Source organism: Triturus cristatus, chromosome 4_1, assembly GCF_964204655.1.
Source record: "Triturus cristatus chromosome 4_1, aTriCri1.1, whole genome shotgun sequence".
NCBI lineage: Eukaryota > Metazoa > Chordata > Amphibia > Caudata > Salamandridae > Triturus > Triturus cristatus.
Window position 1 is genome coordinate 1,057,724,234 of NC_140585.1, and position 25,464 is coordinate 1,057,749,697.

Sequence of the window (25,464 nt, forward strand, 5' to 3'; positions counted from 1 at the left end):
ATGCACATGTTTGTGTCACAGTGCACCAACTGCCATCAGCCACTGAGTCATCATGGACTGTGTTGCGTCACACATGGCCATTAGTCCCTTGTGTCCCTTCACCTCCTCCGTGCACGGCCTGTTGAGCCTCGCTGTGCCTGCGCAGTGACCTCCCTTGAGTCATCATCCACTCTGCCCTGGCGTGCACTCCGGCGTCTGTCCTGTGGAATTGGGGGAGTGATGCTGCTCCTGCTTGATTGTTCATCAGAGTCCAAGGCACCAAGTGTGCCTATGCCACCTGTGGCAGTTGCGTGCATCTGGTCCACCGCATGTGTAACTTGCACCAGGACACTGCCAACGTCCTGGCAGCAGTGGGCCATCTCGTGCTGCATGCTGACACATCTTCTGGCCAGCAGGGATGTGGCGGTTGACTGGCGGTTCACTGCCCTGGTGTATAGGTTCAGCCGTGTGTGTAGGCGATGTCTCTCCCGGCGCCGGGCTGCCCTGTCCCTCGCAATCTCCCTGCACAGGCCCTCCAATGCACCAGTCATGGCCATTACACCTGCGCGCAACTCGGTCATGTTGTGGTTATGTGCAGCCAGTTGCCGTTGGATTGACCGTATCCCCTTTACTTGCAGGCGCTGTTGCTTGAGCATGCTGCCCTCGAGGCCCGAGAACACCGTGTCCTCTTCACCAGGAGCAGTGCTGGTGGACGGGCGTGCCCTGCGTGTCATCCCTCTCCCTACTCTGGAGTGTTCAGGGGACTGTGGTTGGTGGTGTTCTGCACGCTGCCTGTGCACTGGCTGTTGCTCCTCTGCTGTGTCTGGTGCCTGTGCCTCCAACAGTGGTAGTGGTGGTACAATATTGCGGCGCCTGCATGGTGCTGTGCCTGCAGTTCGGGCTTCGCCCTGCTCCTCCTGGCCTGCCTCGTCCTCCATCTCAGCTGTTGCCTCGCATTCAGCCTCACTATCCTGTGTTGGTGGTGGTGCTGTGGATTGAATGGCACACATTAGTTCTGTGTCCTGTGTGGCATTTGTAATGCATTAGTTTTACACAATAAACTCACATGGGTACTATCTGTCTTTGTCACTATCTGCATGATGGAGTCCTCCCTATTCCACCTGGCTGTGTCTCACTGGCACAGTTATCAGTGCATGTGACTACGTCTCCCATAATGCATTTCTGGGTGTGCTGTGTGACATGTACTGGAGTTGCAGTCAGGTTGCCTTTTGGGGGTTGGGGGTGGGTTGGGGATGTATCAGGGTGTTTTGGCATGCATCTTACCTTGTCTGGTGTCTGTGTGTTCTGAGCTGTCCAGGTCAGCCACTCCACTCACACTCTCAGGCTGCAGTGTGCCCTCCACCAGCTCCTCCAGGGGCGTTGGTTCTGTTGCAGTGGAAGGCCCCCCACCGTTTTTTTTGGCCTCTGCAAGTCTTGTGGCCACCCTCTCCTTTGACCTCTGCCGCATGTCATACCACCTTTTTCGTAGGTCCTCGACACTGCGGTGTGTGACACCAATGGCATTGACTTTCTCTTGGATGTCACTCCATATCTTGCGCTTTCTGGCCTCTGGAACTCGAAGGGAAATTTTCCCAAAAAGGAGATCATGGCTGGTGACAACCTCCTGTGTGAGGACCTCCAGCTCCCTGTCACTGAATTTATGTTTCCCCTTCCTTGCTGGTTCATCATGATGCTTCTCAGGCCCCTGGGACTCCATTTGGCTTGTTTCCAGAAGCTGAACAAAACTGTTCTCCTCTCCACACAGGCTCTCACACAGCTACTGGCTCAATCACAGCTGCAGGCAATCAGGTGTAGCATGGGCAGTCACACTTCCTGGGTGTGATGTCATCATTCTGCACCTGAATGTCAGATTCCCGTTTTTGCGATTCCTTATTTGCGATTTCGCAATTAAGGAATCGCTATTTGGGTAATCGCAATGATATTCTGTGATTTTTTGGGAATTGCTAAATAATAGCGAAATTATACCTACATCGGAATTTGCGATTCCGAAATTGCGATTCGCTAAAAAACGCAATTTGAGAATCGCAAATTCGGTTCTACCTACATATGGCCCTATGACTTTTGTCTTGTCAGTGTTGAGCTTAAAGCAGTTGATTTAATTCCATCTGGTGACTTCAGAGATGCAAATGGAGAAGTTAGTCAGGGTATTCGGCGTTTGGTCATAGAGTGTCAGGTCCCTAGAGGAAAAGAGCACAACAATGTGTGCTGTGGTTCAAGAATCACTCCAATCACTCATCCCAGAAGAACAGTACCTGGAGCGAGGCATGGCGAATTAGGAATTCCAAGATGGCCGACGTCCAGTTGGCATTCTAGTCTTTTCACCTTTGCCCCAAGATTCGACTTCGAGCGCTCAATTTAGAATGCCTATGCACTTCACTTGAGTTTTTGCCATGAGGAGTATCTAGAGGCTTCCTCTCCATCGCGTTTTTGTAGGTTAGGCTTCCGTCTAGTGTAGCGTCTTCTTCAGAATCTGGTATCTTGACCTTCGTCTGCCTTCTTGAACCTGCACACTACTTGTCAAATGATATCTCACTCAGAAGAGTAGTGTTCGTCGGAGTGCATGCGCAGAGTGAATAATCGAAGTTGACAGCTGGCAGTGTTCAATACTACGAGACTTCTAATCGAGAGTACATTGTTCCAGTCAGAGAAAGGAGTTTTCTATGTTACAGGGCTAAGTACTTTGGAAGTTCTACAAACTATTGTATTTTAATATGAGTCACAACTATTGTTCATGTTTTCTGAGATAAGAGTAATTATTTTTTCACTTCTGCTTGAACAAGACAAATAGATCTACGGCTCACATCTAACTACCTGGCATTCCGAAAAAAATTAAAAATCCATCTGGTCCCCAAAAACTAATATCCACCTCCCCCCCCCCCCCCCCCCCCCCCACCACTAGCAGCCAAGCCTCTTTTTCGCTTCTAGCGCCTTGATATCCCCTGGGATGAATGCTGCGCTCTATAAATAAATACATCTGAAGATGTAATAAGATATGACAAATCTTACCTGGTGTGAGAGAATATCCCTTTGTTTATTTCCCTGTGAAGATAATACCAAAAGGTTAAGAAATATTAACCCTTGAGGATATAAACTTAAATTCAGAAGAGGAGCAACCTGAGGTTTATTAAGTACATTTTAAGTTAAATAAATACAGTTTAAAGAAGTGAAGTATATTAGAGTGCACAGTGTACTTAGAAAATATTAATATGTTCTTAGTTTTATAGAACCCATAATCCCAAACTGAACGGACGCTGAGGAGAAGAAACAGTGGGCGTAGAAAACTGACGACCACAGGCAGTCTCTTTTTGTGTTTGTTATTTTATCCAATTCCCCTTCCCCTTTTTGGAGACACCTCTAAACGCCTTAATACTAGAGCGTGGGAGTTGTTTCGCTGAAGGGGCATCGGTAAAAGTTCATCTCTGTTCCTGCGCAAGTAAAAAGGTACCACAGCTCTGATATAGAGGGAGAAGATGAGCTGTGTGTCATTTACGTAGGCACGTGGGCCATGTAGGAATTAAACAAGGTGGGGCTAAGCCATGATCTTTTTGAAACTCCACAGATGAGGTTGGTGGCAGCTGAGGGCAAAGGTGTCAGGCTAATAAACTTGATGAGTTTGTAAGAAAGGAGAAGATCAAGTGGAGCGTGGGTACTTGAAGCCCAGTTTCATGCAGGTGTTGAATGAGAATGGAGTGGGAGACAATGTCGAAAGTGGCGGAAAGATTCAGTAGGGTAAGGACATTGGTGTCTTCTCTGTCCATGATCAGTCAAATGTTGTCCGTGGCTTTATGTGTGGGGTCTCAGTGCTGTGGTTGTCTCTGTATCTAGATTGAGGGGAGTCAAAGAGTTGGTTATCATTGAGGTGGGTGGGTGGGTAGCATTTGTTTATCTTCTTTTCTGTGAATTTCTCAGGCTAGGGTAGCAGAGAGATGGGTTAGCAGTTGGCTATCGTCAATGGGTCTGCTTAGAGTTTCTTTAGGAGGGGGAGTACTGTTCTGTGTTACAGGCAAACAGGAAGATGTCTGTGTTGTTTGAGTCATCCAGGATTGATGTGATGGTTGTACTAATTGAGTCCTTTCTTTTTGTGAAGACTCGGTGATGGCAGGAGTCCGAGGGGGCTCAGAAGTGTATGGATTGCATGGTTGCTGCAGTTTCTTAAGTGGTGATGGTGCGCCAAGTGCTCGAGGTGTCTCTCTGGATGTTGCTTGTGATGGGCAGGAGTGTTGAGAGGATAGATTGATCTAAATTTGGCTTGAAATTGTCATAGATGCATGTGATCTTGTTGCTGCATAAGAGAGACAACTAGGTTTTGCAGGTCCTGGAACGGGTTAACGCTGGTGGAGCTTGTTTCTGAAGAGGTGAAGTCTTTCATGAGGGTAAAGATTTTAGTGCTGCTTTTGATGTGGTCAGCGAAAGCAGAACGGTTGGTAGCTCTCATTGATGCTGATAGTATCTAAGGTCTAATCTGTAAGTGCTCTTAACTTTGCCTGAGTTTGCCTCTATCTGCATTCTGGTTACTTTCATATGCCAGCCATCTTGTGATCTGGTTCTTCTGGTGGTCATGTGTAAACTCAGGAAGCATGCATAAGGAGTGATCCAGCAACTGAAGCTTGAGATGGATGTTGGGCGATCATTATGGTGTTATGGTGGTCAAGTAGAAACTCAGAGTGCCAGGATTCTTCACAGATTTTGTTCCAGTCCACTCTTGAAGATTGGGCATTGGTATTTCTGCTGTGGTGTTGCGTGTGTATGTGGAAGTGGAATAGGCATGGTCAGACCAGGAGATTGTTTGGGCTTGTTAGCAATGGGGTTTCTGGTTGGCTTCACTCTAGTAAGGGCAAGTATGTAATTAAAGATAACCTGTGCTCACTCTTTGGTAACTTGGCACAGAGCAGGTAGGCTTATCATTAGGGGCAATGTGTAAAGCGTTTGCACAAAACACTCACACAGAAACACAATGAACACACCACAAAAGATACTCCACACAGTGTTATATAAACATATATAGTATATTATACAAAAAAACAAGGCCAAACCGACAAAAATCATAAGCACTGTGTGTTCGAAATGGGGTTTCTGGGTGGCTAGGGTATGCACCTCAGCCAGGCAGAACCCACCACTCTAGTCAGGGTAAGCGGGATACACACCTAAGATAACCCCTGCTCATCCCCTTGGTAGCTGGCAGAGCAGTCAGACTTATCCCAGAGGCAATGTGTAAAGCATTTGCTCGACACACACACAACAGTGACACACTAGGCACACCACAAAAAGAGACTCCACACAAGGTTATATGAAAGTAATATAAAAATATCCTTTGTATTAAACATAAAACGCAATAGACCACAACCGCATAAATCACTTTGCCAACCAGGCAATGGACATAACTTCACACAGATCATAAATCACTTTCCCACTAGACAGTTGTCTTTCTGGAGAACCTATCCAACATCAGACTCAAGCAGCTAGTTAAAGCACCGACCCACCCAGTCGGACACATGCTCAACCCCGTCTTCTCCACCAGCGGGAACATCAGCTACAGCCACATCACCCAACTCTCCTGGACCGACCACCAGTACGTACATCTCACCTATGCCACACCCACCGTACACCACTGCCCTAACCAGCCCCCGTCACAGCTGGATCAAGGCCACCCCAGAACTTCTCATTGACTCCCTCAGCACAACCATTCCACTAACACCAACGGATGCTAACACTGCAGCACGCAACCTCCAACGGTGGATCTCCAATGCATCAACACCGTGGAACCTCTCAAGAAATGACCAGTAAGCAACACTCCAAGAAAGCCAGCTGGTTCACTCCTGCCCTATATGAATTTAGAAACACCTGCAGATGGCTTGAGAAGAGATGGAGAAATAACAAAACCCCAGAAACTCACACCACCTTCAAATCTGCTATCAACACACACCATCTCCTCCTCAAAACCACAACACTCATCAATCCACACCGTCCAACGCGCAATCTTCGTTCAGCTCTTCTCAACTTGCTTGCTGTCCCCAAAACCAAACCCCACAAATTCGGTGGCCGTCGGTTTGCTTACCTTGCCCCCAAATTTTGTTTGGAGTCCTCTTCCCCTGACCATCAAATCCAGTAGCTCCCTCCTTCATTTTAGAAAACTGCTCAAAACCTTCCTTTTTCGTCCACTCGGCTAATTCCGTCTCCTCTGACCCTAGAGTCTCCTCTGTCTTACAGCGCCAGGAAACCCACGGTGTCAGTGCGCTTTATAAATTCCACTTAACATAACATAACATAACAAAGAAAACGGCCCTCCAAGACAGAATCATCACCAACGCACACAACAGCAAATAACTTTTTGCCATAGTCATGGAGTTTGCCAGGCCCAACAGTGAGACCACAGAAGCCCCCCTCTCCCAAGACCTCTGCAACAAACACAGCACCTTCTTCCACCACATGATCTGGCAGATTGACAACAGCTTTGATACCCCAGACACTGCCACTTCACCCGCCACCACTGTACGCAACCACACCACACCCCAATAGACAGTGCTCTGCTGGACCCTGCTCACAACAAAGAACACGCTCAAGACCATGAAGAGAATCCACTCAGGAGCGTCGTTAACTCCTTGCCTGCACTACATGTTCCACAGAGCAGCCTCCGCCATCGCCCCCTAGCTTCGCTGCACCGTCAATTGCTCCATCAAAACCACCACCTTCCCCGATGACTGAAAACACACTGAGATCAACCCCCTGCTGAAGAAGCCACCACGACTGACCTCAAGAACGTCAAACCCATCGCAGCTCGCCCCTTCCAAGCCAAACTCATCAAGAAGGCCATCATTGCCAAACTCTCTGCATTCCTAGAAGTAAACCATGTCGTGGACACCTCCCAATCCGGCATCCAAAGCAATCACAGCACAGAGACAGCAGTACTCACTGCCATCAATGACATCCGCTCCATTTTCGACCGGGGAGGGACCGCAGCCCTCATCTTCCTGGACCTCTCGTCCGCCTTCAACACTGTCTCCCACTGCACCCTAATCACGTGAAACCGCGACGCCTGCATCCATGACAAGGCACAGAACTGCATCTACTCCTTCCTCACCGGCCGATCTCTGTGTGTCAGACTACCCCCGTTCCTCTCAGAACCTACAGAGATCAGCTGCAAAGTACCTCAGTGTTCCTCTCTGAACCTCACCCTCTTCAACATGTACATGGCCCCCCTCGCAGCTATCATCAGAAGCCACAGACTAAACATCGTCGCCTACACCAACGAAACCCAGATGATCCTCTCCTTCACCAATGAACCCAAAACCACCAGATTTCATGATACCCTCATTACCAAATGACAAACTAGAACTCTCCTGTTCCTGTAACTTTTTTCCATGACAAGGGTATAGTGTTTGGGGACTCCCATAATCCCTTGTGTTGGGTCTCGGCACACTTCTTCACCACTCGTGGTAATAGGTTCACTGTGCATCCACTTGTTATATTTCTTTTATAAACGTTCTGCTGCACATTCTCAGCACTGTATTCTGTAGTGGGGGAGTTTGGAGTGCTGCCCCCTCGGTATGCCACGAGCTGAGTGCTCGATTGATGAGGAGGGGGGCAGACATCTTGACTGACTTTGCCTGACCCGCCCACTTCCGATTCCGGGAGGAGGGGCCAGGTCTTGCTCTTCGGGCTGGGGCTCTCATCACGAGCACTATATAATCATATGGAGAAGCGGGCGTGCAGCGGACGCGGGCAGTGGTCGCACCGCTGGCGCACCAAAGGCAAGCCTGTCTGCGCCCACCTGCGGCCGACTGGGGCCAGGAGCCTGGCATCATGCCCAATTGATCAGATACTCTTCGGGGGTGTTACGTGCGCTGGCATCTAAGGCTAACCTGAGAGTTGAGTGTGATGTCTTGCACAAGTTAGAACACTATGGACTTTTGAATATTGACCGCATTGTTCAGCAGTCCATTCCAGCATTGGAAACACTCCCCCCAACCAGAATGAACATATCACTACCAGAGCAAAGATCCCTGACTTGAATGAGCTAAACATAATTTACCTTAATACTCGCTCCCTGGTCAAGCATCAGTTGCGAATCTTTAGTCTCTTAGGGGCATATGTATCAACATCACCATTTGCGATTCTCAAATAGCGATTTTTAAAGAATCGCTATTTGAGAATTGCAAAACGGGATGTATTTAGAAAATCGCAAACTTTTTGCGATTTCTTAAAATTCCTTAATTGCGATTAGCAAATTGCAAAATCGCAATTAAGGAATACCTGGCCATTCATTTCTATGGGCCAGGAGACCCATAGGAATGAATGGGAAGTAATTCTCAAATAGCGAATTCGCAATTTGCTAATCGCTATTTGAGAATAATTTCAAAGGTGCAAGGGTGTCATGATGACACCCTGATGCACCCCTGAAATGAGCATGTGTGTGCATATGGCGCACATACATGCCCTAAGGGCATGTATGAGCGTCACGTGGCACTTTGCAAAATTAAAAATAGTGCATTTTGAAAGGAAATCGCAAATTACCACCAACTGGAAGTTGGTGGTAATTTGCGATTTCTTAAGGATAATTCGCACAACTTGGGTGCTTTTTACATATCATTTAAGAAATCGCAATTTGCGATTTCTTAAATGCTTACGCAAAATTAAGAAATCGCTAAATTAGCAATTCCTTAATTTTGCGATGGGATTTTGCCTAATACATCCCGTTTTGCGAATTTTTAATCGCAAACGCTGTATTTTGCGATTCGCAGCGTTTGCGAGTAAAAATTAGCTTGATACATATGCCCCTTAGAAACTGAAGCACCAGATCTGTTACTAGATTCTGAAACTTGGTTGACTCTGGAATCTATGCCTGACATTCTTGTGGCCCTTCCTAGCAATTATTACTTAATGCAGGCCAATAGACCCCCTGGGAAAAGAGGAGGAGGAGAAGCAGCAATCAATAAAAAAGAATTCTCGGCCACCGCCATCGCCCCATTTGAATTCACCTCTGTGGACAGCCTCACACTCAAACTTATATTCCATAAATCAACATTAGTGTGCACATTGATCTATACACCCCCTACTGCAATAGGAGATTTGTCACTGAATTAGAAAATTATCTGACCCCACTTACTATAGATTATGCAAATACTGTTGTAATTGGAGGCATGAACTGTTGGGTCAAAAGAAGAAGGGGGGAGCCGGGGCTCCAAGGAGCTCACAGATTTAGTAAACAATTTGAATTTTGAAGGAAATATAACGGTACCCACCCACATTAAAGGGCACTCTTTAGATCATTTATGGACCACTAACCTTTTGGTACGTAACTTAATGGTCAATCCGTGTATGTGGTCAGATCACCACCTGATACGCTTTGCTATAAATGGCCTACCTCTACCACAAACATTGTGCAACACGACTAGGAATTGGAATCATGTTCACCTACCAGAGTTCTTCAACTCCTTGCATTCTACAATCCCTCCAATAATGGACATTGTTAATGATTTGGAAAGAGCTATCTCCAACTGGCAACTACGTGCATGCGAGTTGCATGCCCCACTACGATGGAAAGAGAGGGGTTCCAGGGGGCATGAAACGTCTTATTGGTTCACCGCAGAGTTAAAACTAGTAAAACTTAAAACCCGCCAGGTGGAAAGAAAATGGAGGAAAAGTTACTCCCCAACGGAAAGGATAAGTCATGATAAAGCACTCAATAAGTACAAAGCAGCCATTGGGGAGGCGAAAAAGGTCTTTTACACTAACAGGGTACTTAGCTCTGAAAGCAAATCTAATGACATTTTTAAAATAGTCAGAGAACTCTCTAGTGCAGACTGTGTCATCCCGACCATCACTCCCTCACAGGTCCTGTGTGACAACTTGAGCACTTACTTTGTCGATAAAATCAAGAACATCCAAAAATGTATCTCCTCCAACTCTCATGATTGGAAATCACATGAGCTATTCACAAACCCTCTAACCTTGTCTCATTTCCAAAATATCACCCTGGATTGGTTGCTAGAGCTGAGAAACAAGATATAATCTGGTTCCCATATGACCCTTGCCCAGTCAGGATACAAAAAGACCTTCTCACACACTCAATTCCCGGATACCTATCTTACTCTTCTCAACACCTCCCTAGAGCAAGGGGTGGTCCCTCGTGCCTTCAAAGAGGCAGTACTCGTCCCTCTGCACAAGAAAGCAGGAGTAGATCCCAGTGTAGTGAGTAATTACAGACCAATATCGCTCCTTCCTTATCCGGCAAAGATACTGGGGGCACGTGTTGCTAAACTCCTCTTTGCCTTCATTGAAGGCACTAATTTCCTGGACCCCCATCAGGCAGGCTTCAGACCATCACACTCCACCAAAGCAGTCATTGTGAGCATAGTGGATGATCTGAAAGAGGGTGCAGATAGGGGGTGCACACAAGCTCTGGTCTTATTAGACCTATCCGCTGCATTCAATACCGTGGATCACACCATATTAGCGGATAGAATGGAAGCGGCAGGCTTCAGGGATAAGGCACCGGAATGGATGCTCTCATTTTTAGGGAATCGTACCCAATCTGTTAGGCTGGCTCCTTTTGCCTCGGCTTGGGTCAATCCCACATGTGGTGTCCCACAAGGCTCCTCTCTTGCCCCACACATGTTTAACATCTATATCAGCCCCCTGATTCATGCTCTGCAATCCAGGGGAGTGAAGGTTTACAATTACGCTGACGACATGCAGCTGATCTTCCCAATTGACAAGACGGAGGAATTCTTCCAATGTACTATGCTCTTCATTAAAGACTGGATGAGTCAGAACTATCTCAAATTAAACTCAGATAAAACTGAGATAGTTATTTCTAATAATAGACTCGAACAGTGGACGCCAGCACACTGGCTATCTGCATTGGGCTCTCCACCTACCCCAAAAAATTTGGTTAGAAGTTTAGGGATAAAAATCGATGCCAAGCTATCCATGCATGAACAGATCAACTTGGTCACCTCCTCTTGCGTGTACTATTTGAGGACTTTTAGGAAAATTAGGAAATTCTTTACCAGGGAAGCAAGCACGGCGGTCATGCTAGCCTTGATCATGTCTAGGCTAGATTACGCCAAACGCCATCTACTTAGGGCTCCCTGCAAATCAGACCCATAGGCTGCAGCTAATACAAAATCAAGTGGCCAAGCTGGTCCTTCATCAACCAAGACACTATCACATCAAACCACTTCTGAAGCAATTACATTGGCTTCCGGTGACTCAGCCGTCCAAGTTTAAAACAGGTTGTATGGTCTTTAATGCCCTTTGTGCAAAGAATGTACCAAAACGGAATCTCAGATCGGCCGCGATGTTTATGCTGATGATTCCAAGATTCTGTAACAGATATAAATAAAGCAGGTGCCAGAGTTGAAGGTCAAAGTCAGTATAAGTGCTTCCTGTTGAGGTTTAATTTTTGTGACAGGAGCATCGTGCCAGAATTAATCCTGCCCTGCATTATCCAAGAAGATGCCACCGTTTTGTGCAATACCTCTACTCAACTGGAGTACTTTCTACTGGCTAATCAGTAAGTGCTACCTTGTTGGATAAATGTATAGTGCTTTTCCAACACTACAGCTGCGTAAAGGGCCAGAAGAGTTATCGACAGAGACCATGTGTGTCTGTAACGTTGACACCGCTCACATGCCTCTTGTTTATAAAGGGCCAGAGAGCAGAGACCGATCAGAGCAGCAGATGAGGAGAAAGAACCTCCTGGTACCAGGAACTACACGGGGATTGCGCTCGAGAAACTCATGGCTGCACATAGCTCCATCAAGGACTACAGCAAATTGTTGACGATAGATATGGGGAGACAGCACACCTGCCTAGCCTCGACCGTGCTCACCAATGTTTTTGTGCTGATTAATGCGTTACTGAATTTGAGCTTCAAGTTCAACTCGGGCACCTGCTTTATTTATATCTGTAAGTGCTTCCTGTTGAGGACGGTTTAATTTTTGTGACAGGAGCATCGTGCCAGAATGAATCCTGCCCTACATATTTACCCAAGAAGATGCCACAGTTTTGTGCAATACCTCTACTCAACTGGAGTACTTTCTACTGGCTAATCAGTAAGTGCTACCTCATTGGGTAAATGTATAGTGCTTTTCCTTCACTACAGCTGCGTAAAGGGCCAGAAGAGTTGTCTCCAGCGACCATGTGTGTCTGTAACTTTGCCACCACGCCGATGGGCGCCCGGGTCCCTCGAGTGAGCTGTCCATCATAGTGGGGAAAGGGCGGGAAGACGTTGCACACTGCCAGTGTGTGGGGCGGGACTTCTATGCAGTTCACATGCCTCTTGTTTATAAAGGGTCAGAGACCGACCAGAGCAGCAGATGAGGAGACAGAACCTCAGGAACTACACGGGGATTGCACTCGAGAAACCCATGGATGCACAGACCTCCTTACAGCAAATTGCTGACGGTAGATATGGGGAGAAAGCACACCTGCCTAGCCAAGGGTGGGCGACAATTTCCGTTCCCTCACGGATCACGGAAGTTTTGACATTTTCGCGTTCCGCGCGGAATGCGAAAGTGTCGAAATTTCGGAATTTCCGCGTGTGGAACGGAAATTGTCGCCCACCCTTACTCTGGAATTCCCTGCCAATAGACATTAGACTGACACCTGAGTACACCAATTTCGGAAAAAAACTGAAAACTTGGTTGTTCGCTCTGGCCTATTGCTAGCAGCCCTCAGGAAGTTTCTCCCTCCCCCTCAGCGCCAAGAGACCGTTGGGTATACGTGCGCTTAACAAGTTCCCAAACATAAACATCCACTGTCCGTCATGACAGCAGTATCTTACATATTAGTAGATTACATGCTTCAATCACCATACCAGTTATCTTGTTTACTACAGCAGTGGTTAGCTCACATGGTTTTATTTACAACTATTGAGTGATTATACATGCATTTCATTCTATTGTTTATGTTCATGTACTTGCATTTAATGCATCTCATGGTCTCTTATATTGTTCCATCCCAATGTATGATAATATAGCACATCTTTATTACATCTTTGTATTTGTATTGCATGTCACTGGTCTCAAATGTTGTTGAGCACCACCACATCATGCACCTGTATAGGCATGCATTTGAGTTATAGATATTGTTTTTATTACTAATCATGTAGCATTGTTTGTACTTCTGAGATCTTGCTTTGACTTAATTCAGTGCATATTGTCTTTATATCGCATTAGGTTACATTGTACTATTCCACATGTGTTTTAGTTAGTTTACAACTGTGACATAGATACCATTGTTCATTGATGTTTGCAATTTGTTTTTCGATAGGAATCCGCAGCATTTGCGGTTTTGGTTTACCATTTTTACCATTTTCACAGTTTTTTTCCTTGCTTCGCTTTATTAGGTTAGCGGGGATTCACTTTGCTGTTTGAGAGTTTCTTTTCATTGTTCTACATCAACTTTATTGTTCACCACTTCCGTGACAGAAACGTCCTATTTCTATGTCGCTGAAAGTGACAGCCAATATCCCTTGTCAGTGTCGACACTCGCGGTAACAGTACCGGTCCATCATCCGGACTACAGTGAGTCCGGATGAGGGACCGGTACTGTTACCGCGAGTGTCGACACTGACTTGTGAGTCCGGATGAGGGACCGGTACTGTTACCGTGAGTGTCGACACTGACAAGGGATATTGGCTGTCACTTTGGCTTCTGGAGACTTTTTTATATTTTGAAGTGAAAAGTGAAGGTTAATACGAAGAACCCAGGCTCTTAATGAATGTATTGCAATTTTGGAACCATTTGATTGTCGGACACTGATTGAGTGGATCAAGAAAAAGAAACTCTTGCCCTGACGAAGTTCCTTATGGAACGAAACACGTTTGCTGATGTTCAAATTTTGAAATGAAAATTTGAATAAAGAATATATTTTGGAATATACTCGGAATCTTCTGACTTCCTCCTGGTGCTCCGTCCTTCTTCCTTTGAATCTATCTATCTGGTTTCCAGTGGAGTAAAAGTGCGGCGTCCTCCAGATGTGTTTGCACAGACATTTTATTAATTTGTTTATTTAGAAACTGAGGTGCTGTGCCTTGGTCAGCCGCATTTTGTCTTTTCAAATTGACCATTGGAATATATGACTGGAAATGTTTGCAACTTGGCATGCATATAGAAACCACGTTTATTTTCACTGACACTCGGACGCTTCATGCATGTGTGACCTCTGCACTACGGTTTGGGTTTTTGGATCTATTTTTTAGTTGCACCTGGTTTCCCTTCTCTTTAGTAGGTATGGTTGTCTTCCATTTTGCAGGCAGTTGACTTTGAGTCACCAGTGTAGATAAACCTTTATGTTTGGGAATCTTACATTTAGCATGTACAATTACTATTCTGCATGCACACAGCCTCTTGAATGTCTAGCTCATGTAGAGACCACTTTTGAATTCTTTGTTATGCATCAATGTCAACTTTCTCATTACAGTTTTATTGCTTGTCTGCGCAGCGAGATGGCTGCTTTCTAAGTGAGCTTTGTGCTGCAGCCCGGGAAAAATCCTACAATTATCCTATATCTCAAACCTAAATTGTGCAGAGAAGAGGTGTCTGGGGATCGTGAGCTGGCCGGTGCCCTCCAGGATCAGAATGCGGATGTTTTTTGAGCATTTACGACCCAAGAAAGTGACGTTCATCACTGGGGCCTTCTGAGGTGAAACCGAAACTGCGGCAGTGCTCTAGAGTAACGTGAGGAGCGGAGACGTAAGGCACGCACTGCGGCCTCGTCTACTGTTCGGGACCGGTGGCGCAGCGGACACCCCCGGAGGGCAGAAGCAGCGAGGTGGCGGTAAATCGGGATGCGGGGAGCGACTAAACAAACTGCCCGCTCCTCCTATGGCGCACTCTGAGGACTGCCTGACCAACGCGGCCGCCGGCAACTGCGGTCTTGAAGGAGATGGGCCGGCGGGAGCGGTGCGCATCATACGGCACTGGCGGGGAGGCCGACGGCGAGAGGCGCTAACACGCGGTGATTTTCAGAGCGGTGCCAGGAGGTGAGTGCAGCATGGACCTTTAAGCAGCCCCAAATGTCTCAAACTCACAAGTTGGTGTGCAGATGGGGGCTGAGAGTAGGAGTGCCATCTGCTGGAACTGTGTTAAGGTCTTTAGCCTCGCCTAACAAACAAGTTGTCCAGGAGTTCCATTGGGAACATTGGAGGTCAGCATTGCCATACAGCAACACAACTGTGGGAATTTTTATTTTAACGGCTACATCTCACAGTGGGACGGGGGGCCGTACCCCCATGCAGTATATAACACTGTGTGCACCAGGAGGCGTAGACAACATTTCTTTGATTTGACATCAGGCTGCCCGTGAGTGGGAGCTGGGCATATCGGGGTGCAGGTGTGGCATTGCTTGGCGTGGACTTAATTTTGATTACCTGAACATTGATTGGTCTGGCAACGGGAGGAAAGCGGTGACAGTGAAGATTTGTGGGGACGCCGTGTTTGGAACGACCTACCTGCTGATTGCTTGTGTGCACACCTGCCCCATAAGACTGCTATTATTTCTGCCTGGGTTTTGATGTGACCTGCGCTGCTACCCCTGCGCCACGCAATACTAGTGACACTCACTAAAAAAACATTGCAGCGACTGCATATCTGTGCCTGTGGTGGTCACCCCCCCTGACACCTTCAATTTGCGAGACCAAGGACATAGGGCCAAGCAAGAAGCTGCGAGGATGGGCAAGACGGACAGGACCCAGCCGAGGCTCACATTCGAGCACTCCAAAAAACAAATGGATCGGGGGATGGAAGAACCAGCGCAGCAACAAGAAGAAGCGGGAGCTGCCAGCGGAGTATCAAATGTCGAAGTTCAGGACATGTTCACCACCATTCAGGCTGCTCTCACCAATATAGATGGGAAAATTGATGCTCTCACATATCGCGTCAACAGGATGTCCGAGCACCTGGACAAGCATACGGAGCGGCTAGTCACGGCTAGTCACGGCCGAGCGACGGATCTCGGAGGCCGAAGATGCTCAGGTGTAGATGGACACGAAGCAGACGAGGATGGACAGCTCAGCGAAGGCAGAAGATTTGGAAGCGAGGTCCCGCAGAAATAACATCCGATTGACGGGCATAGCAGAAACAACAAACACAGGCCCAATGGTGAGATATATGGAGCAGTTGCTAATCGTAATGCTGGGCCGGGACACATTCTCCGAAATATTCATTGTGGAGCGCCCACACAGATCCCTGGCGCCAAGACTGCCGATCGGCTCCTCGCCAAGACCGATTATAGTGCGCATTCTGAACTATGGAGATCGAGACGCAGCGCTCCGGAAGGCTAGAGAATTGGGGAAGCTGACGCATGAGGACATGGATATCTCCATCTCCATCGACTTCACGATCTCAGTGCAGGAGGCCAGAAAGAAATTCACCCAGGTGAAACAGAAACTGAGGGAACTGAATATTCCATACGCAAGTGAAAATCTATAATGAACCAAAAGAAGTGCTCAACTTCATACAACAGAGAGAACATCCAAAACCAAGACGTAGATCCCCGCGGGAAGACCAAGAAGACCAACATACTATGTCGAATGACGAGGCATGGTGGGGGGAAAGAGAAAAAAAAAAGGGGGAGACCACCACTGCACGCATGATAGATCCGACATGGCCTAGTAGAACACGGCATAGCCGCATCATGAATACAGTCTTGGGAAACAGTTTTATTGCTTATAGATCCCCTGACGAAGGGCAAATGTGAATGCCTGAAATGCATTGGGTTTGGCCACAGTACCAGAAGTTTATTGGTTGATTTTGGATTTACTTTCATTTATGGACATTGCTTCTAAAGACTCACTTTGCATGATTAAATCGATTTGAGCAACACACTTTGTACCAGTGTTTTTTCACCGATGGATGCTTTGTATAAACTTTATTTACTGTACTAGTTTGATTTGTTGTTCACATTGTTAAAATGCTTTCACACTGTGTTGTCTAAATATATTCCACTGTTATAGTGGTCTGCAGTAGTGCACCTCGTGTCTAATGACGTGAGTCTTAGTTATCTCTTTTACTTTGAATTGGGTTGCTGAGCAGAGCAATTTGTTTCTCATTGTATCATATGCTGCTAACTTTGAGTGCAACACAGCTGTTTTTCTCATTTCTCCACTTTCTAAAAGTGGCATTTCTAAAACAGTAATGTAAAATTCAACTACACCAGTAAGCAGAAGTCATCACTACTATTCTAAACATACCAACCAAGGCAACGCTACTCCTTTCAGATTAGGAATTACCACTTAAGTACATATAAGAGGTTTCCTAATGCTAGCTTATGAGAGGAGTAGGCCTAACAACAGTGAGAAGCAAAATAGGCTGTTTGACACTACCAGGATGCGCCACACATAAAAGCTCATGTCTTACCTTGTATTTACACAGCACTCTGCCCATAGGTTACCTAGGGCCTAACGTAAGGGTGACCTATGTGTAATAAAAGGGGATTTTAAGGCTTGGCAAGTAGATTTATATGCCAAATCAAAGTGGTAGTAAACAGCACACACAGGCACTGCAGTGGCAGACTTGAGACAGGTTTGAAAGGCTACGCCTGTGGGTGGCACAAGCAGTGCTGCAGGCCCAGTAGTGGCATTTAATTTACATGCCCTGGGTATATGGGATACCCCTTTACAAGGGACTTACATGTAAATCAAATATGCCAAACAGGTGTATACCAGTCATACCATGTTTAGAGGAGGCAGTAGATGCGCTTTAGCACTGATTAGCAGGGGTAAAGTGCCCAGAGTCCTAAAGTAAACAAAAAGAAGGTCTGAAACATAGGCAGAGGAAGGCAAACAGTTTGGGAATAACCCTACACAAAGGGCCAGGTCCAACAGGGCCTGCCATTGAAGTCACTCATGTTGAAGTTGGGGGAAATGGGGTCCAGTGGATGTCTGGTGATTTGGGTGCAGCCTTCCATTCACTGTGTGAGTCTGAGGCTTGTCAGGGCCTCCAGGAGTTGGTCATGTTTGGGTCTGAGATGTCTTCCAGGTAGTAGTTGAGGATGCCGAGGAAAATGAAGGTGCTGGAGTTGAGCATTCGGGGTGCGACAAAATCTGCAATGGCATTGCCAAAGTTCACAGTTCGGGTGGTCAGTAGACAAGGTAGCAGCTCGGGTGTAGTTGGCAGCGATGTGGAGTTTGAAAGTGAAGTTTTCCATGTTGTTGTTGATGCTTTCTGAGATGGTGGAGCATTGGATAGGCTCTTTGAAGATGATGTCTAATCATCCTCGGGGTTGGTTCGTCCTATCCTGTCTAAAGAACTTGTATACGGGAGGGATTGTTGTTGTGATGTTGGGGGCCAATGGGGTAATCAATTACATTTTGGTCAGGAAGAATAGGTCTGGTGAGTGGTTGTGCAGCAGATCCCAGATTTTCATGGTGTGTTTGGTGATGAAGCAGGTGTTGAATTGTAGGCAGGACAAAGAGGGTTGGATGTGAGGTAAATGGCAAATGGGATCGAGTGTGCTTGGACGTGTGTGTGGTGTATCTCGGTGGGATGGGCGGGCACCATGAGGCAGGTGTGAAAGCGTGCAGGTTGTAGGAAGGTGGAATCTGACTACATGGTTGCCCCCACTTTTTCCTGGTGTGTTGCTGGTTTTTTACTTAGTTAGGCTGAGATCCTGCTATTCTGGACCCCAGCCTATCTGCTTTCTCCCTTAAATTGATTCCAAGTACTTTAGGTACACTCCAGATTGGATTCTGGGGTACCCTTATAAGTGCCTAGTATATGGTATACTATGCACCCAGGCCATAGGTACCCCAGAGGCCTACCAGGGGCTGCAGCATGTATTATGCCACCCCTGGGAAGCTGTCCAAAATGACACCACAGGACTGCTACTGCAGCCTGGGTAAGGTGATGCATGAACCGCTTACTGACACATAGGTTCACTATATCTCTCCATATCACTGCACATATAAACCTATCAGTCACCCCTATGGTAGGGCTTACTAATCCTGAAGGCAGGGTGCTGGGTTTTATGTGAGAGGGTGCCCATGCATGAGCAGAGCCCCTCTGCAGCCTTCAGAACCTTTATTCCGGGGTTGTTTGTGATGCAGCCAAACCATATACTCTTAAGTGCATTATAATCAAACAGTAAATGCTAGCTTTGGGATGGCTGCACGGAAACATGTTGTGTTTGGTGTCAAACACCTTGGAATCAGTAACCGGTGTGGGAGTATGATCTCACCCTTGTAGAGGGAGAGACATGACAGCACAGGTATACCTGGTACCAGCTAACAGAGCCCTGGCATCACAAAATGGATGCTGCCAGCCACAGACACAAGTCTGCCCTCCTGCTGCTGGATGAAACACCGGCAGGGGAGGCATGTACCATAGGTTTCCTGTCACAGGGAGGTGTCACCACCTTCCAGACAGTCTTTAGTGTATTGGGGCTGAGTGGGTGAACTTCAAGAGTGATTTGAAGTCAGCACTGGGGGCACATTTGGTGTCCCTGTGCATAGTCCAGCTCAAACAGATTGCAGGGGCCACCAGCCCCTGCTCTGGCACGAAACTGGACAAAGGAAATGGGTTGAGCCACCCCTCTTTCCTGTCCCTCCCATAGGTGGGTCCCCAGAGTATGTCCAACCCCTTCCTTGGGTATAAGAAAGGAACTCATGGCTACAGGACTTTAGATTACACCTGAACGAAACTCTGACTCTGAATCCTGGAACTTCAACGATCTACACTGAACTAGATGACTGAAGAATCTCCCTTGGAGTAAAGGAGTTACTCCCCTGCTTGGCAGGCACCAAAGACGCATCTGTCCGGTTTGCATCTCCGAAGCTCCCGCTGGACTCCGAAGAATTTTGTAAGACAGGAGGTGGTTTTCCATGGTCTCAGAGATTGATCTATGCCTTCAGCAATTCTGAGGCCTGTATCCCTCGTGGAAGACCGTGCAACCCGAACCCCTGGACACTGCGACCATTTGCAGAAGCATCAGCTTTCCAACAACTCCTGCAGCTAAGCTTTGGGATACTTGTACCCCTGACCCCGAGCAGCATTTACACCGATGATTGCCCGCCTACACTCCACAAGTGTTCCCTGAGCTGGCTCTTTGTGTTTTCTCTTGAGGTCCCTTCGCGATCCCTGGTCCGTCGACTGGTGGGTCCCTGTGAAGGTAACTTTAACTTTAATTGGGCTTACCTGGTTGCTCCAGACGTGCCCTGACTCTCCATCACTTGGGGAGTCCCCAGAACCTTCCTGGTCCGCACCGAAGCATCTTTTCTCTTCCTGCATGGGTTGCTGTTGCCAAGGCTTGTTCGGTCCAATCCGGGCACCGACACCGCAGCACTCGACATCCTTTGTCGGGCTTCTTAAATCCAGCTCCTGGTTGTCATCGACACCTCCTGGTCCTCGTAGCTGCAGAGTCAAGCTTCACCTCTTTGCACCTGAAACACCCTACATCGGTGGGCATTTGTCTATCGTGCCCCTGGTCACTGGCAAGTGACCCAGACTCTGTCCCCTCTGCTTTCAGGTTCTTCTGATCTTCTATCCAGGCTTGGATCACACCGGACACTTCTCTCCTTCCCGGCAGCAGCACTTTGCAGCAGATTGCCATTGAAATTAACGACAATTTTGACACCATTTGACACATATGCACCGGCTTCCCTGGGTGAGGTAACTCGAGTACTCCGGTGCTCCCGTGGGTGCTGGCCCTAGAACCCCCTAAGCCAAAGGGAGTTGCTCAAAGTCCTCTTCTAAGTGTCCTCAACTTCTAAAATTCCAACCGCGTCTTTCCCATAGAATAGTATTGGGCACGCGGCTGTGTTCTCACTCTGCATACGTCCCCCGTGGGTCTCCTGGGTCACTACCTTGGGTGGTTCCTTGGGGTCCCAGCGATTCTGCGTGCTCTAGGCACTGTGTCTAGTCAAGTTAAGTCGTGGTTCTTATACCACTTTCTTAATATATGGTTTGGTCCGCCCCTAGGGCCTATTGTATACTGTCTATTTACTGTCGCCTTGCTCTCTAATCTCATAAAGGGATTAGTAGAGAGTGTTTAAAAATAAATACATATATTTAATATATATACCTTGTGTCGTTCTCCTTTCATTTAGTTATTCAAGAAGTTATAATCTGGTAAACCAAGCTGCTTTACACTCCTTCAAGACTTAGCCTGAAGGCTGCTCTCCATAGCTACCACTAGGATAGCTTTCAATAAAGGTTGTCTTTAAATCTATCATCAATAAGGGTTGTTTGGACTGGTGCAAGGTGCCCACTAAGCCTAGTGGACAGCATATGCCAAGCCAACTTCTCACACAGGTGAGGTAAGAGAATGCACCTTCGGGTGTTGTGTCTGCGGTTCAGAGAGCCGAGTGCAGTGGCGGAGCAGTATCAGGGGCCTTTGGAGAGGATGAAGACAATGGATTTTGGGGCAGAGTGCAGGCAGTAATCAGGCAAGAATGGATAGGCTTGCCTTTGGTATGCATTTGTCCACAGTGAGGTCACCATTAGGTGGAAGATGAAGAGCTTAAGGGTGATTGGCAGGTCTAAGCATGCAGTGGGAGACCGGAACTGAGCATGGTGCAGGAGTGGAGATGAGAAAGGGAGCCACAAGGGAGAAGGGGGTGAAGCAGAGCAAAGAGTGGGAAGGGAAGATAAAGAGAGGAAAAGAAAAGCACTTGAGAGAGCGAAGATTGAAAAAAGAGGGAAGGCAGAGACTGTGTGCTGGCAAAAGATGCCGCAAAGGCAAAAATTGAGTGGGTAAGTTAATAGAAAGTGGGAAGAAAATCCACAAATAGCAGCAGAGAATGCATGAGAAAAGCACAAAAAGTGGCAAAGAATGGATGAGAAAGCCCCAGAAAAACATCAAAGAATAAATAAGGAAGGCACAGAAAAGAGGCTAACCATGAGTGAGAAAGAAAGAAATGGGCGAAGCAGGCACAGTGAGCAAGGGCAAAGTGGAAAAAGTCCTCGAGTAAAGAATGAAGGGGCATATTATCAAGCCAGGCGATAAAATTATCGCCGTTTTGGCGGCACAAAACTGCCGCTAAAGCGGCGATAATGGGCTTGATAATATGCTCTATGGAATTCCAATTGAAGCCCATGTTAGATGTGAAGGAGTCTAACATGAGCTTCAATTGGAATTCCATAGAGCATATTATCAAGCAGTTTTCTGCCGCTAAAGCGGCGATAATTTTAACGCCGTTTGTTGATAATATGCCCCAAGGAGTCTGTAGAAGGTGAAAGGGCAAAGAGTCAGAGAAAGTGGTGAGACGAGGGAGAACGCAGGAGAGCAAGAGAGAGAATGGAAAGGTCGAGGAAGGGAGAGGAGGTCGTGGCAGGAAGGGCACAGGCACAAGACAGGGGGCGGGTGAAGCCTGCTTAAAGATAACATGCCACTGTTCTCTATAATGACAACACTTATTCAATGCTGATAAATATCAAGATACCTACTCCCACTAAATAGTTCTGCTTTTCAAATAGTCAAAAAAACTCCCTATTTGTATTGTCTGTGGATGTTCCAGAACAGCAAAGTCCCTGGGCTAAAAATATTCTGCATTCATTTTCCATGACATTTAGAAATCTGTGCTTAGCGAGAAGAATAGGCTGTCCTCAGAAGTCTGTTTGGAAGGTTTTCTTGTTTTTCAGTGTGGATTTGCATCAACAATGTTGTATCCTTTGAATTAAATAACATGAATGCTCAAAGGCGTACAGAAAGCGTCAACAAGAGCAGAAAGGGAAAGAAATGGGAATTGTGATGCTAGGGCACGCTTGAAAGGTACAATCGAGCTACGCTGAACGAAAGAAATGTATTCCTCACACTTCAGGTAGATGAAATGTCACGACTGCGGTTGCGTGTTCGATGCTCATAGTCATACCCCGTATTCGAACACTCACCTCTTACTCATCCTTGACGTACACAGACGTCATTGGCTTTCAATTCTGCCAAATGAATTGTCTTCCTTGCACCAAAGATCCCGAAGAAAGCGTTTTTGCTCTTGCGGCAAATTAATAGCTCCAGGCTATTCTGAAAAAAAGCTGCCACCCCCTCATCTGATAACCTACACACGTCGCGCAAACTGCAAAGAGAATAACACAAGCTCTGCGGCAGGAGATCCCTTCTGACGTAGGCTGCTGTGTGGGCAGCTCGCGGCGCGGAATACCTTGCACCGCAGCTCCCGCGCGCGTGAGTCATTCCGCCCACAGGCCGGGTCTTCTGCAAAATTCTCGGAAGCTGACACCTGAATGCTAAGCAGACGGAAAATCTCCCCGGAGAACCTGCCTTCGTGAATCCGGTTTACTCGGAATAGGAGAGAATGAACAGTGCCTTGAATTGTAATGTAGAACGCTCTTCCAGATTCAAAACGGGGCTGTATAATAAATTTATTTCAATTTAATAATGTCCCGCACTCCATCACTGTTGTTTCTTTAAATGCATGTAGAATGAGGTTCTCACTGTAGGATGGCAGTACGTTTTTGGAACAACAGAAAAAGAGCAAACTAAGGGGCATATCAACAACAACCGGCGATAATCATTGCTAAGCGCACTTAGCGCTAGGATAATTATCGCCGGCTAGCGTGGATTTTTATCGCTGAGATAGCGTGCTATTAGCAACGCTTATCTCAAAAGCAATAAAAATCCTCACGCTAACTGCCTAACGTGAGATTATCGCTGGAAACCCAGCGATAATCTCACGTTAGCTAGTTGATAGGGACTCACAAACTTAGCCATGATATCCACCTTCCATAGGATATCATGGCTAAGTCAGTCCTGAAGCAGGCGTAAGGAAAGTAGTGATAACAGGGGTTATCGCTACTTTTCCTGCCGCTATGCTTCATAGCGTGGGGCTTGATGATAGGAGAAATGTCGCTTAGCGACATTTCTCCTATCATGTCAGATCAGGAACGCCCACTTTGCATCTCATTAGAGCTGCAAAGCTGGGCGTTAGGAATCCCCACGCTAAAGCAAGGTTTCACGGGTTAGCATGACCTTGCTAATTAGGCGATAAAATTATCGCCGCTTTTCGGCCGAAAACGGCCGCTAAAGCGGCGATAATTTATTATCGCCTCCTTGTAAATATGCCCCATAATTGCTTCCTTACTCAAGCACGCAACATTGTGAAAAGGGGGAGGCAATGCACTCGCTGCTCCTCCCTCCGACCCGTTGGCTAATACCACCTGCAAACATATGCGCACAATGAACCTGGATGCACTAAATACTCTAGAGGCAGCAGACACTGCAATAACAGTGCAACTTAGCTCCAATGAAAAATGGAACCAACTCAAGAGACTGACAATGACCTGCTAATGGGAGATACAAATTAGCAGAGCAAAGGTGCTATCCGTGATTTCACCTGTTTTAAACTTCCAGAAAAAGTGGCAGAGACCTCATGGTAAAGGCAACCGTTTTGGTTCTCCCTGATTTCCCGCCTTACAACACCTTGGTACATCCATCTACAGATGGACGTTGAGTCACTAAAATGCCACAGTTTGATCATAAAAGCCAAAATCATGTTGACCCATTGCCCTATCTTTAGCCGATCAATCTATTTAAAAAGGACTAGGAAAGGGAAGTGCTTTCATCCGCTGTGAGTCCATTGGTAGCAATGGTTCTGCCAGAAATATCAAAGTTTAAGCCAGGGGCAGCAGCTGCTACCCTGGCAGCCCCTCACAGACATCAATGATTCTATCTCACCATTCTCTGCGATGACCCATTAGTGTTGAATTGCATGTAACTGTCAGTATGCCTTCTTCACCGGGCTTCAATGTGCCACCCTAGGATGTCTCCCTCTGGGATATACAGCTCAATGTCACAAGGTTACCCCTACAGCCCAACCTGAAAATGTCTGAGACCTAATAAGGCACTTCCATGGCTCATTCTGCATAGAAGGATCAACCTGCATTAACCAGATGGTCTTTATCACAGTCCATGCAGGCTACTGTACTGACCTTGCCAAGAAGACAGGAACTGTATTCTTCATGCAGTGCCTTATGTTTTTTTATCGCGGTCCATGCAGATTTCAGAAGGTACATAGGGTCAACTCACCCTTAACATGCCACTCGGCCAACTATCAGATTCAAGGTTGACCGCCCAAGCTTAACGGCTTGGGCGGTCGACCTCGAATCTGGGGAACTGGGTTCGAGTCTCGGCAATGACACTGAACATTCTGTGATTCTGAGCAAATCACTTAATGTTTCTGTGACGAACAAAAAATGAATGTATCCTCATGTAATGCAACTGGTGCTATGTAAAGGGCTCTGATACCCGATTCGGGTCAAGTTCGCGCTGTATAAAACTCTGTATGTATGTGTGTATTACACTTTCCAAAGGAAAGACTGATGAGAGAAACTCAAGGGACATGTAGGAAGAGAGAAAAAGTCTCTGAAAAGGAATGAGTGGAATTCAGTATGGCAGTTATGTTTATGATGCTGGATCCACACATGCCCATTTTGTGTTCTCTGTTGCGCATTGGTGCCACGGATGCTGAAGAGGTTTCTCAGCCTTTCAAGAATCGAGAGATGAGAGGAT

At 46.8% G+C, this 25,464-nt stretch overlaps 1 long non-coding RNA gene across 1 annotated transcript; it reads right to left on the reverse strand.

Moving 5' to 3' along the window:
- Window positions 1-369: 369 nt before the first annotated feature.
- On the reverse strand, window positions 370-22,940 carry LOC146856048 (uncharacterized). Its single transcript, XR_014980897.1, has 3 exons — window positions 22,833-22,940; window positions 3,007-3,039; window positions 370-967 (listed from the first exon to the last, which is right to left on the reverse strand). It is a non-coding gene; the product is annotated as an uncharacterized LOC146856048 (long non-coding RNA).
- Window positions 22,941-25,464: the final 2,524 nt, after the last annotated feature.